Below are 13,631 nucleotides of genomic sequence, written 5' to 3'. Positions count from 1 at the left end.
AAAGCGACTCGCACAACCAGTACAACAAGACAGCGCCAGGCATTGTAACTGCTCCCCCCTCTCTTAGGCAAAATACCGTCCCCAAAATACATTTCCAATACGACTAAAATAGGATTCAGCTGAAGAGGGGACAACCTAAAGACAGTGAAGGAAAGGAAAGAAAATAAGCAGGTAACTTCAATGAGGAGAGTCACAAGGACCAACAGAAAATGATGAGAGTAACCAGTAACCAGAGAAGAGGACCCCTATCCCACCAGATCCACACCAAAAAGGTACTAAAACCACTTAACAATGAAATGAAGCCGCCCACCGGTAAACACGATCTAATAAGACATCATCCAGCTGGCGACCCAATTATTGGACACTTCAGGAACAGATAATAAGTATAAGACAGATTCAGCGTCCGATTTGCCATAAGGCCCCCGGACTCGCCTTGTAAACCACTCACTCTAACAAGGGAGACATAAGACACCAATACCAGATCCTTCATAATGCTTCTAGGACCTGCACAGGTGAGGGATGGTGGATCAACCTGAACTGCTCTACAAATCCTGAGAGCAACCTTCAGAAATTATGAAAAAAACTGAGAAATACACAAGGAACAAATGAGTCTAAGAGAAACCTGCCCTATGTATGAATTACTCAGCTTTTTTGGGTAACCCACTCTGAGGGCAGGAAGGGGCAGCCACAGGACAAGGACACTGGATCGTGCAATGACTGCCCCAACAGCTGGACTATACACGCCAGACTTACAGGCACCATAAATTAGACAGTGGCCGCTGTACAGCATGGAGCAGACCTCCGCACTGCCCCCTGAGAAACCCCAAGGTGGAAAAGCAAAAGGAAGATGCCCAACTAAGGGCATAGTGGTAATCATGGCACAAAGCCACACATTAGTAACCTCATAATACAGAATTACTTACTTCAATTATGTGATCTCATTAATGAATGGCTGGTCCATTGTACCAGTGCTGCCACCTCCTGTGTCCTACTCCTTATAGATTGTAAGCTCTTGTGTCCATTGTACCAGTGCTGCCACCTCCTGTGTCCTACTCCTTATAGATTGTAAGCTCTTGTGTCCATTGTACCAGTGCTGCCACCTCCTGTGTCCTACTCCTCATAGATTGTAAGCTCTTGTGTCCATTGTACCAGTGCTGCCACCTCCTGTGTCCTACTCCTCATAGATTGTAAGCTCTTGTGTCCATTGTACCAGTGCTGCCACCTCCTGTGTCCTACTCCTCATGGATTTTAAGCTCTTGTGTCCATTGTACCAGTGCTGCCACCTCCTGTGTCCTACTCCTCATAGATTGTAAGCTCTTGTGACTATTGTACCAGTGCTGCCAGCTCCTGTGTCCTACTCCTTATAGATTGTAAGCTCTTGTGTCCATTGTACCAGTGCTGCCACCTCCTGTGTCCTACTCCTCATAGATTGTAAGCTCTTGTGACTATTGTACCAGCCCCATCATGATCTGCATCACCCCTTCTCCTCAGACTAAGTTCTTGGGGGGGCAAGCCCTCACTCATTGTATTACGTGGCTACGATATGTCACTGTTATGTCTTATTTTATTTGTAAGGCTGCTAAATGAAGGGTATAAAATACAATCTATGAAGTGTATTAGAAAGACTGTAAGCTCTTGTGCGCAGGGTCCTTATTCCTATTGGTCCTTCTGACCCTGCAACGTGTTATTTTGTCCGCATAGGTAGGTAACGATCTGTAAGACGCTGTGGAATATGACAATGCGCTCTATAAATACGTATTATTAAGAACTTGTATATATGCGCCATGAGTTATACAGCGCTATGGAATATGGTGGCGATATATATAACTACAGATTTATTATTAGTACTATTGTCCCAACCAACACCAGGACTTTCCCCTCCTCCTAAATCACATCTCAGCCGCTCACATCCCCGTGGGAAGGAGAGAAACTGATCAGGACATTTTCCGTGTAATATCGCAACCAAAATCTGGTAAAACTTGAATATAATTATGGCCATAATTTTGAGTGTTTTGATTTAATTAATGACACTGCACTCAGAATGGCGCCGCTTGTAAGCAATCACCAAATCCACAGACAACAAGGACCAAATGTCCAAGTGCTGGTTCTGTAGGATCTGGACCTGGTGTCATCAGTCAGGTGAGCGCTGAGAGGAGAAACATCACAGAAATAAGTATCACTAACGCTAGGACTGCTAGGGGTGATAATATATGTGACGCTTCAGCAAACTACCGCTCATACCTACGAACGCCATCCCCAAAGGTGAACTACAAGACACAACATTGCAGATTAAGACAAAGACCCCCAATCCTGCAGCAGAGGACGTCACCCACAGGTGCAGGAGCTACTGGTGCTCTGATCACAGCCGTGTGCACCACGAGAGGCGCTGGAGGTATCGGAACGCCGCATGACGACCTAGAGGAGCCGCTGCGAGATCGGCGGCTATGGAGGCTGAGGGAATGACAGGAGGACGGAGCGCTGCCATCGGATTATAAAGACCTAGATATGGAAGAGCTGCGCCAATCCCCAGACTGCCATCGCCAGTAGGAGTGGGATGCAGTGCACTTCCAGGAAAACGCGGGAGGATATAACCGAGTCCCAGGTCATAGGATTGTAAAGACCTGGCGACCTGGATGTGGAAGAGCTGCGCCAATCCCCAGACTGGCATCGCCAGTAGGAGTGGGATGCAGTGCACTTCCAGGAAAACGCGGGAGGATATAACCGAGTCCCAGGTCATGGGATTATAAAGACCTGGCGACCTGGATGTGGAAGAGCTGCGCCAATCCCCAGACTGGCATCGCCAGTAGGAGTGGGATGCAGTGCACTTCCAGGAAAACGCGGGAGGATATAACCGAGTCCCAGGTCATGGGATTGTAAAGACCTGGCGACCTGGATGTGGAAGAGCTGCGCCAATCCCCAGACTGGCATCGCCAGTAGGAGTGGGTTGCAGTGCACTTCCAGGAAAACGCGGGAGGATATAATCGAGTCCCAGGTCATGGGATTATAAAGACCTGGCGACCTGGATGTGGAAGAGCTGCGCCAATCCCCAGACTGGCATCGCCAGTAGGAGTGGGTTGCAGTACACATCCTAAAATCGTATATAACAGAGCCCCCCACATCACCAGTTAGCATGGTGCACCCTGGGATGGAGGAGGTTGGGGAGCATAAGCTGCCCATAGAAAGGGGGGGGAGCAGGTCTTCATCAGGGACCTCAAATTCTATAGGGTATGATGGGGGGTGGGGTGTTACTCATAGCTGGGGCAGGGGGCTAGAGACTCACAGCAGCAGAAGCCCCTGCCCTGGGGCACCACATGTGAGGGAAGGATCCAGCAGCCAGAATAAGGAGCTGGTAATACATGACTGCAGCTGAGCCTCTATCCTGCAGCACTGCAAGGGTTAAATATGCTGCTAGAAGCAGAGGGCAGTGAGGGTGGGGGAGGGACAGTGTGCTGCTCAGGGCACTGTAAGTGATGGTGCCAGGGCAGGAGATTTACTACATAGTCCCTGGCAGGACTATAGGGACCATGTGGTGGGTGCATGTACAGTAGTACAAGCAGCTGCTGGGGATGCACTAGAGCTACTCCCTGCCTGGCAGCACTATAGGGACCATGTGGTGTGTGCATGTACAGGAGTACAAGCAGCTGCTGGGGATGCACTAGAGCTACTCCCTGCCTGGCAGCACTATAGGGACCATGTGGTGAGTGCATGTACAGGAGTACAAGCAGCTGCTGGGGATGCACTAGAGCTACTCCCTGCCTGGCAGCACTATAGGGACCATGTGGTGGGTGCATGTACAGTAGTACAAGCAGCTGCTGGGGATGCACTAGAGCTACTCCCTGCCTGGCAGCACTATAGGGACCATGTGGTGGGTGCATGTACAGTAGTACAAGCAGCTGCTGGGGATGCACTAGAGCTACTCCCTGCCTGGCAGCACTATAGGGACCATGTGGTGGGTGCATGTACAGTAGTACAAGCTGGGGCTGGGGGTGCACTAGAGCTACTCCCTGCCTGGCAGCACTATAGGGACCATGTGGTGGGTGCATGTACAGTAGTACAAGCAGCTGCTGGGGATGCACTAGAGCTACTCCCTGCCTGGCAGGACTATAGGGACCATGTAGTGTGTGCATGTACAGTAGTACAAGCAGCTGCTGGGGGTGCACTAGAGCTACTCCCTGCCTGGCAGCACTATAGGGACCATGTGGTGGGTGCATGTACAGTAGTACAAGCAGCTGCTGGGGATGCACTAGAGCTACTCCCTGCCTGGCAGGACTATGGGGACCATGTGGTGTGTGCATGTACAGTAGTACAAGCAGCTGCTGGGGATGCACTAGAGCTACTCCCTGCCTGGCAGCACTATAGGGACCATGTGGTGGGTGCATGTACAGTAGTACAAGCAGCTGCTGGGGATGCACTAGAGCTACTCCCTGCCTGGCAGCACTATAGGGACCATGTGGTGGGTGCATGTACAGTAGTACAAGCAGCTGCTGGGGATGCACTAGAGCTACTCCCTGCCTGGCAGGACTATAGGGACCATGTGGTGTGTGCATGTACAGTAGTACAAGCAGCTGCTGGGGATGCACTAGAGCTACTCCCTGCCTGGCAGCACTATAGGGATCATGTGGTGTGTGCATGTACAGGAGTACAAGCAGCTGCTGGGGATGCACTAGAGCTACTCCCTGCCTGGCAGCACTATAGGGACCATGTGGTGGTTGCATGTACAGTAGTACAAGCTGGGGCTGGGGGTGCACTAGAGCTACTCCCTGCCTGGCAGCACTATAGGGACCATGTGGTGTGTGCATGTACAGGAGTACAAGCAGCCGCTGGGGATGCACTAGAGCTACTCCCTGCCTGGCAGCACTATAGGGACCATGTGGTGAGTGCATGTACAGTAGTACAAGCAGCTGCTGGGGATGCACTAGAGCTACTCCCTGCCTGGCAGCACTATAGGGACCATGTGGTGTGTGCATGTACAGTAGTACAAGCAGCTGCTGGGGATGCACTAGAGCTACTCCCTGCCTGGCAGCACTATAGGGACCATGTGGTGTGTGCATGTACAGGAGTACAAGCACCTGCTGGGGATGCACTAGAGCTACTCCCTGCCTGGCAGCACTATAGGGACCATGTAGTGAGTGCATGTACAGGAGTACAAGCAGCTGCTGGGGATGCACTAGAGCTACTCCCTGCCTGGCAGCACTATAGGGACCATGTGGTGTGTGCATGTACAGTAGTACAAGCAGCTGCTGGGGGTGCACTAGAGCTACTCCCTGCCTGGCAGCACTATAGGGACCATGTAGTGAGTGCATGTACAGTAGTACAAGCTGGGGCTGGGGTGCACTAGAGCTACTCCCTGCCTGGCAGCACTATAGGGACCATGTGGTGTGTGCATGTACAGGAGTACAAGCAGCTGCTGGGGATGCACTAGAGCTACTCCCTGCCTGGCAGCACTATAGGGACCATGTGGTGGTTGCATGTACAGTAGTACAAGCTGGGGCTGGGGGTGCACTAGAGCTACTCCCTGCCTGGCAGCACTATAGGGACCATGTGGTGTGTGCATGTACAGGAGTACAAGCAGCTGCTGGGGATGCACTAGAGCTACTCCCTGCCTGGCAGCACTATAGGGACCATGTGGTGAGTGCATGTACAGTAGTACAAGCAGCTGCTGGGGATGCACTAGAGCTACTCCCTGCCTGGCAGCACTATAGGGACCATGTGGTGTGTGCATGTACAGGAGTACAAGCACCTGCTGGGGATGCACTAGAGCTACTCCCTGCCTGGCAGCACTATAGGGACCATGTAGTGAGTGCATGTACAGGAGTACAAGCAGCTGCTGGGGATGCACTAGAGCTACTCCCTGCCTGGCAGCACTATAGGGACCATGTGGTGTGTGCATGTACAGGAGTACAAGCAGCTGCTGGGGATGCACTAGAGCTACTCCCTGCCTGGCAGCACTATAGGGACCATGTGGTGTGTGCATGTACAGTAGTACAAGCAGCTGCTGGGGGTGCACTAGAGCTACTCCCTGCCTGGCAGCACTATAGGGACCATGTGGTGGGTGCATGTACAGTAGTACAAGCTGGGGCTGGGGTGCACTAGAGCTACTCCCTGCCTGGCAGCACTATAGGGACCATGTGGTGTGTGCATGTACAGTAGTACAAGCAGCTGCTGGGGATGCACTAGAGCTACTCCCTGCCTGGCAGCACTATAGGGACCATGTGGTGGGTGCATGTACAGTAGTACAAGCTGGGGCTGGGGTGCACTAGAGCTACTCCCTGCCTGGCAGGACTATGGGGACCATGTGGTGGGTGCATGTACAGTAGTACAAGCTGGGGCTGGGGGTGCACTAGAGCTACTCCCTGCCTGGCAGCACTATAGAGACCATGTGGTGAGTGCATGTACAGTAGTACAAGCAGCTGCTGGGGATGCACTAGAGCTACTCCCTGCCTGGCAGCACTATAGGGACCATGTGGTGTGTGCATGTACAGGAGTACAAGCACCTGCTGGGGATGCACTAGAGCTACTCCCTGCCTGGCAGCACTATAGGGACCATGTAGTGAGTGCATGTACAGTAGTACAAGCAGCTGCTGGGGATGCACTAGAGCTACTCCCTGCCTGGCAGCACTATAGGGACCATGTGGTGGGTGCATGTACAGTAGTACAAGCTGGGGCTGGGGGTGCACTAGAGCTACTCCCTGCCTGGCAGCACTATAGGGACCATGTGGTGGGTGCATGTACAGTAGTACAAGCTGGGGCTGGGGGTGCACTAGAGCTACTCCCTGCCTGGCAGCACTATAGGGACCATGTGGTGTGTGCATGTACAGGAGTACAAGCAGCTGCTGGGGATGCACTAGAGCTACTCCCTGCCTGGCAGCACTATAGGGACCATGTGGTGTGTGCATGTACAGGAGTACAAGCAGCTGCTGGGGATGCACTAGAGCTACTCCCTGCCTGGCAGCACTATAGGGACCATGTGGTGGGTGCATGTACAGTAGTACAAGCTGGGGCTGGGGGTGCACTAGAGCTACTCCCTGCCTGGCAGCACTATAGGGACCATGTGGTGGGTGCATGTACAGTAGTACAAGCTGGGGCTGGGGGTGCACTAGAGCTACTCCCTGCCTGGCAGCACTATAGGGACCATGTGGTGAGTGCATGTACAGTAGTACAAGCAGCTGCTGGGGGTGCACTAGAGCTACTCCCTGCCTGGCAGCACTATAGGGACCATGTGGTGTGTGCATGTACAGGAGTACAAGCAGCTGCTGGGGATGCACTAGAGCTACTCCCTGCCTGGCAGCACTATAGGGACCATGTGGTGTGTGCATGTACAGGAGTACAAGCAGCTGCTGGGGATGCACTAGAGCTACTCCCTGCCTGGCAGCACTATAGGGACCATGTGGTGGGTGCATGTACAGTAGTACAAGCTGGGGCTGGGGGTGCACTAGAGCTACTCCCCGCCTGGCAGCACTATAGGGACCATGTGGTGTGTGCATGTACAGGAGTACAAGCAGCTGCTGGGGATGCACTAGAGCTACTCCCTGCCTGGCAGCACTATAGGGACCATGTGGTGAGTGCATGTACAGTAGTACAAGCAGCTGCTGGGGATGCACTAGAGCTACTCCCTGCCTGGCAGCACTATAGGGACCATGTGGTGGGTGCATGTACAGTAGTACAAGCTGGGGCTGGGGGTGCACTAGAGCTACTCCCTGCCTGGCAGCACTATAGGGCCCATGTGGTGTGTGCATGTACAGGAGTACAAGCAGCTGCTGGGGATGCACTAGAGCTACTCCCTGCCTGGCAGCACTATAGGGACCATGTGGTGGGTGCATGTACAGTAGTACAAGCTGGGGCTGGGGTGCACTAGAGCTACTCCCTGCCTGGCAGCACTATAGGGCCCATGTGGTGTGTGCATGTACAGTAGTACAAGCTGGGGCTGGGGTGCACTAGAGCTACTCCCTGCCTGGCAGCACTATAGGGACCATGTGGTGGGTGCATGTACAGTAGTACAAGCTGGGGCTGGGGTGCACTAGAGCTACTCCCTGCCTGGCAGCACTATAGGGACCATGTGGTGGGTGCATGTACAGTAGTACAAGCTGGGGCTGGGGTGCACTAGAGCTACTCCCTGCCTGGCAGCACTATAGGGACCATGTGGTGAGTGCATGTACAGTAGTACAAGCAGCTGCTGGGGATGCACTAGAGCTACTCCCTGCCTGGCAGCACTATAGGGACCATTTGGTGGGTGCATGTACAGTAGTACAAGCTGGGGCTGGGGATGCACTAGAGCTACTCCCTGCCTGGCAGGACTATGGGGACCATGTGGTGGGTGCATGTACAGTAGTACAAGCTGGGGCTGGGGGTGCACTAGAGCTACTCCCTGCCTGGCAGCACTATAGAGACCATGTGGTGAGTGCATGTACAGTAGTACAAGCAGCTGCTGGGGATGCACTAGAGCTACTCCCTGCCTGGCAGCACTATAGGGACCATGTGGTGTGTGCATGTACAGGAGTACAAGCACCTGCTGGGGATGCACTAGAGCTACTCCCTGCCTGGCAGCACTATAGGGACCATGTAGTGAGTGCATGTACAGTAGTACAAGCAGCTGCTGGGGATGCACTAGAGCTACTCCCTGCCTGGCAGCACTATAGGGACCATGTGGTGGGTGCATGTACAGTAGTACAAGCTGGGGCTGGGGGTGCACTAGAGCTACTCCCTGCCTGGCAGCACTATAGGGACCATGTGGTGGGTGCATGTACAGTAGTACAAGCTGGGGCTGGGGGTGCACTAGAGCTACTCCCTGCCTGGCAGCACTATAGGGACCATGTGGTGTGTGCATGTACAGGAGTACAAGCAGCTGCTGGGGATGCACTAGAGCTACTCCCTGCCTGGCAGCACTATAGGGACCATGTGGTGGGTGCATGTACAGTAGTACAAGCAGCTGCTGGGGATGCACTAGAGCTACTCCCTGCCTGGCAGCACTATAGGGACCATGTAGTGAGTGCATGTACAGTAGTACAAGCAGCTGCTGGGGATGCACTAGAGCTACTCCCTGCCTGGCAGCACTATAGGGACCATGTGGTGTGTGCATGTACAGTAGTACAAGCAGCTGCTGGGGGTGCACTAGAGCTACTCCCTGCCTGGCAGCACTATAGGGACCATGTGGTGGGTGCATGTACAGTAGTACAAGCTGGGGCTGGGGGTGCACTAGAGCTACTCCCTGCCTGGCAGCACTATAGGGACCATGTGGTGTGTGCATGTACAGGAGTACAAGCAGCTGCTGGGGATGCACTAGAGCTACTCCCTGCCTGGCAGCACTATAGGGACCATGTGGTGAGTGCATGTACAGTAGTACAAGCAGCTGCTGGGGATGCACTAGAGCTACTCCCTGCCTGGCAGCACTATAGGGACCATGTGGTGGGTGCATGTACAGTAGTACAAGCTGGGGCTGGGGGTGCACTAGAGCTACTCCCTGCCTGGCAGCACTATAGGGACCATGTGGTGTGTGCATGTACAGGAGTACAAGCAGCTGCTGGGGATGCACTAGAGCTACTCCCTGCCTGGCAGCACTATAGGGACCATGTGGTGGGTGCATGTACAGTAGTACAAGCTGGGGCTGGGGTGCACTAGAGCTACTCCCTGCCTGGCAGCACTATAGGGACCATGTGGTGTGTGCATGTACAGTAGTACAAGCAGCTGCTGGGGATGCACTAGAGCTACTCCCTGCCTGGCAGCACTATAGGGACCATGTGGTGAGTGCATGTACAGTAGTACAAGCAGCTGCTGGGGGTGCACTAGAGCTACTCCCTGCCTGGCAGCACTATAGGGACCATGTGGTGTGTGCATGTACAGGAGTACAAGCAGCTGCTGGGGATGCACTAGAGCTACTCCCTGCCTGGCAGCACTATAGGGACCATGTGGTGGGTGCATGTACAGTAGTACAAGCAGCTGCTGGGGGTGCACTAGAGCTACTCCCTGCCTGGCAGCACTATAGGGACCATGTGGTGTGTGCATGTACAGGAGTACAAGCAGCTGCTGGGGATGCACTAGAGCTACTCCCTGCCTGGCAGCACTATAGGGACCATGTGGTGGGTGCATGTACAGTAGTACAAGCAGCTGCTGGGGGTGCACTAGAGCTACTCCCTGCCTGGCAGCACTATAGGGACCATGTGGTGTGTGCATGTACAGTAGTACAAGCAGCTGCTGGGGATGCACTAGAGCTACTCCCTGCCTGGCAGCACTATAGGGACCATGTGGTGAGTGCATGTACAGTAGTACAAGCAGCTGCTGGGGGTGCACTAGAGCTACTCCCTGCCTGGCAGCACTATAGGGACCATGTGGTGTGTGCATGTACAGGAGTACAAGCAGCTGCTGGGGATGCACTAGAGCTACTCCCTGCCTGGCAGCACTATAGGGACCATGTGGTGTGTGCATGTACAGGAGTACAAGCAGCTGCTGGGGATGCACTAGAGCTACTCCTTGCCTGGCAGCACTATAGGGACCATGTGGTGGGTGCATGTACAGTAGTACAAGCAGCTGCTGGGGGTGCACTAGAGCTACTCCCTGCCTGGCAGCACTATAGGGACCATGTGGTGGGTGCATGTACAGTAGTACAAGCTGGGGCTGGGGGTGCACTAGAGCTACTCCCCGCCTGGCAGCACTATAGGGACCATGTGGTGTGTGCATGTACAGGAGTACAAGCAGCTGCTGGGGATGCACTAGAGCTACTCCCTGCCTGGCAGCACTATAGGGACCATGTGGTGAGTGCATGTACAGTAGTACAAGCAGCTGCTGGGGATGCACTAGAGCTACTCCCTGCCTGGCAGCACTATAGGGACCATGTGGTGGGTGCATGTACAGTAGTACAAGCTGGGGCTGGGGGTGCACTAGAGCTACTCCCTGCCTGGCAGCACTATAGGGCCCATGTGGTGTGTGCATGTACAGTAGTACAAGCAGCTGCTGGGGATGCACTAGAGCTACTCCCTGCCTGGCAGCACTATAGGGACCATGTGGTGGGTGCATGTACAGTAGTACAAGCTGGGGCTGGGGGTGCACTAGAGCTACTCCCTGCCTGGCAGCACTATAGGGACCATGTGGTGGGTGCATGTACAGTAGTACAAGCTGGGGCTGGGGTGCACTAGAGCTACTCCCTGCCTGGCAGCACTATAGGGACCATGTGGTGTGTGCATGTACAGTAGTACAAGCAGCTGCTGGGGGTGCACTAGAGCTACTCCCTGCCTGGCAGCACTATAGGGACCATGTGGTGAGTGCATGTACAGTAGTACAAGCAGCTGCTGGGGATGCACTAGAGCTACTCCCTGCCTGGCAGCACTATAGGGACCATGTGGTGTGTGCATGTACAGTAGTACAAGCAGCTGCTGGGGATGCACTAGAGCTACTCCCTGCCTGGCAGCACTATAGGGACCATGTGGTGAGTGCATGTACAGTAGTACAAGCAGCTGCTGGGGATGCACTAGAGCTACTCCCTGCCTGGCAGCACTATAGGGACCATGTGGTGTGTGCATGTACAGTAGTACAAGCAGCTGCTGGGGATGCACTAGAGCTACTCCCTGCCTGGCAGCACTATAGGGACCATGTGGTGAGTGCATGTACAGGAGTACAAGCAGCTGCTGGGGGTGCACTAGAGCTACTCCCTGCCTGGCAGCACTATAGGGACCATGTGGTGAGTGCATGTACAGTAGTACAAGCAGCTGCTGGGGGTGCACTAGAGCTACTCCCTGCCTGGCAGCACTATAGGGACCATGTGGTGAGTGCATGTACAGTAGTACAAGCAGCTGCTGGGGATGCACTAGAGCTACTCCCTGCCTGGCAGCACTATAGGGACCATGTGGTGGGTGCATGTACAGTAGTACAAGCTGGGGCTGGGGGTGCACTAGAGCTACTCCCTGCCTGGCAGCACTATAGGGACCATGTGGTGAGTGCATGTACAGGAGTACAAGCAGCTGCTGGGGATGCACTAGAGCTACTCCCTGCCTGGCAGCACTATAGGGACCATGTGGTGTGTGCATGTACAGTAGTACAAGCAGCTGCTGGGGGTGCACTAGAGCTACTCCCTGCCTGGCAGCACTATAGGGACCATGTGGTGAGTGCATGTACAGTAGTACAAGCAGCTGCTGGGGATGCACTAGAGCTACTCCCTGCCTGGCAGCACTATAGGGACCATGTGGTGGGTGCATGTACAGTAGTACAAGCTGGGGCTGGGGGTGCACTAGAGCTACTCCCTGCCTGGCAGCACTATAGGGACCATGTGGTGAGTGCATGTACAGGAGTAGAAGCAGCTGCTGGGGATGCACTAGAGCTACTCCCTGCCTGGCAGCACTATAGGGACCATGTGGTGAGTGCATGTACAGGAGTACAAGCAGCTGCTGGGGATGCACTAGAGCTACTCCCTGCCTGGCAGCACTATAGGGACCATGTGGTGGGTGCATGTACAGTAGTACAAGCAGCTGCTGGGGATGCACTAGAGCTACTCCCTGCCTGGCAGCACTATAGGGACCATGTGGTGAGTGCATGTACAGTAGTACAAGCAGCTGCTGGGGATGCACTAGAGCTACTCCCTGCCTGGCAGCACTATAGGGACCATGTGGTGTGTGCATGTACAGTAGTACAAGCAGCTGCTGGGGATGCACTAGAGCTACTCCCTGCCTGGCAGCACTATAGGGACCATGTGGTGAGTGCATGTACAGGAGTACAAGCAGCTGCTGGGGGTGCACTAGAGCTACTCCCTGCCTGGCAGCACTATAGGGACCATGTGGTGGGTGCATGTACAGTAGTACAAGCAGCTGCTGGGGGTGCACTAGAGCTACTCCCTGCCTGGCAGCACTATAGGGACCATGTGGTGGGTGCATGTACAGTAGTACAAGCAGCTGCTGGGGATGCACTAGAGCTACTCCCTGCCTGGCAGCACTATAGGGACCATGTGGTGAGTGCATGTACAGTAGTACAAGCAGCTGCTGGGGGTGCACTAGAGCTACTCCCTGCCTGGCAGCACTATAGGGACCATGTGGTGAGTGCATGTACAGTAGTACAAGCAGCTGCTGGGGATGCACTAGAGCTACTCCCTGCCTGGCAGCACTATAGGGACCATGTGGTGGGTGCATGTACAGTAGTACAAGCTGGGGCTGGGGGTGCACTAGAGCTACTCCCTGCCTGGCAGCACTATAGGGACCATGTGGTGAGTGCATGTACAGGAGTACAAGCAGCTGCTGGGGATGCACTAGAGCTACTCCCTGCCTGGCAGCACTATAGGGACCATGTGGTGTGTGCATGTACAGTAGTACAAGCAGCTGCTGGGGGTGCACTAGAGCTACTCCCTGCCTGGCAGCACTATAGGGACCATGTGGTGAGTGCATGTACAGTAGTACAAGCAGCTGCTGGGGATGCACTAGAGCTACTCCCTGCCTGGCAGCACTATAGGGACCATGTGGTGGGTGCATGTACAGTAGTACAAGCTGGGGCTGGGGGTGCACTAGAGCTACTCCCTGCCTGGCAGCACTATAGGGACCATGTGGTGAGTGCATGTACAGGAGTAGAAGCAGCTGCTGGGGATGCACTAGAGCTACTCCCTGCCTGGCAGCACTATAGGGACCATGTGGTGAGTGCATGTACAGGAGTACAAGCAGCTG

At 54.4% G+C, this 13,631-nt stretch overlaps 1 protein-coding gene across 10 annotated transcripts in view; it reads left to right on the top strand.

Annotated features, from left to right (window-relative positions):
• FMNL2 (formin like 2) overlaps positions 1 to 13,631 on the top strand; it is a 344,928-nt gene that overhangs the window by 201,230 nt on the left and 130,067 nt on the right. The gene's annotated exons all lie outside the window — the stretch shown is intronic.

Source organism: Engystomops pustulosus, chromosome 8, assembly GCF_040894005.1.
Source record: "Engystomops pustulosus chromosome 8, aEngPut4.maternal, whole genome shotgun sequence".
NCBI lineage: Eukaryota > Metazoa > Chordata > Amphibia > Anura > Leptodactylidae > Engystomops > Engystomops pustulosus.
This window is presented reverse-complemented; position numbering and strand designations above follow the sequence as displayed.